Here is a 1,281-nt window from a genome sequence, read left to right as displayed (position 1 = left end):
AGAGAGAGAGAGAGAGAGAGAGAGAGAGAGAGAGAGAGAGAGAGAGAGAGAGAGAGAACGTGTTAGGTCTAAACATGATTTGAGGAAGTAAACTCTGAAATTCAACCTCAGTGACATATTTTCTCCAGCAGACAGATATTTCCTACATCTCCCCAAATGAAACTACTAATTGAGACGTATTGATTTCTCTGCCACCAATCCTCTATGCTTGCTTTCTGTTACATAAGCCAACTCATGATGAAGAAAACCTCTGTGGATAAGCATTAGATGCCACAAACCCTGGGTTAAAGTAGTCAATGTTTATACAAGAATAACATCATGAGTAAAATTTTCTTTGCTAACCAAATTCATTTAATTTTATTTATGGGGTTTGTATACATCTTTGGTTGAGTATGTGTATGTCTATGAAGATTTCCAAGATTATTAAGTTGTTGTATCTTCTTCTAGCAGAAGATACACCAAGATGTCCCACCCTGACTTTGTCCCTGGGATTGAAATTTATTAATTATTTGGCCATGTCTCTAGCCATCTAAATAATTAAAGTGTTTTATATCATCATGATATCAGGAAATAGAAAAAAATCTTATAGAAGAGAAAAACCCTATCCATATTGATGACCTTGTTATAGCACAGATGTTTTCCATATCAGGGACAACATCCTGATTCTTCTGTTCTTCATCAGAGCCTTGAAGGAAGTAAATTATTTCCCATGGTCCCTCGAGTTTTGTAGTCGAGATCACCAAATGTGGTTGTGGTTTTATTTTCAAACATTTGGAATAGATATTAAAGTTTGTTCTATGTCTTTCAAATCCATTTACAGATGTTCATTATGTGGTCCTTGACTTCTTTCTGTGATTTCTGTTCAGCTTTAATCCCACTTTTCTGGTTGATAGGTACTCTCTACTGCAATGAAATGAATTGGATACTCATCTTCTAAGTGGTCTATTGTTTATTTACATATATGGATAGTGAGATTGAAAGATCCTGACAGAATGTAATAGTCACAGAAGCCCTGAAATTGGCAAAATAGATTTCATTGTTAGTAGAACTAGCTTCACTGATTTAGAAAAAGAGAGGTGCACAATGCTCTGTCCACTGCTTGAACCCGTGTGTCTGCCAATGTTTTGACCATTCCTTGACTTATGTGTGCCCACTGATGAAGCCCATTGCCAGGTGTTTGTGATATTGTTTGCAGAGAAATAAAATCTCCCCAGCAACCACAGCCCCGCCAATCCTGAGTTGCTACACCTGCACCAGACTCTTTCCTTGTACCCCTCCCAT

Source organism: Mus caroli, unplaced genomic scaffold (assembly GCF_900094665.2).
Source record: "Mus caroli unplaced genomic scaffold, CAROLI_EIJ_v1.1 scaffold_12812_U1_1, whole genome shotgun sequence".
Classification (NCBI taxonomy): Eukaryota; Metazoa; Chordata; class Mammalia; order Rodentia; family Muridae; genus Mus; species Mus caroli.
The sequence above is the reverse complement of the archived record's forward strand: the minus strand, read 5'-3'. Positions refer to the sequence as shown.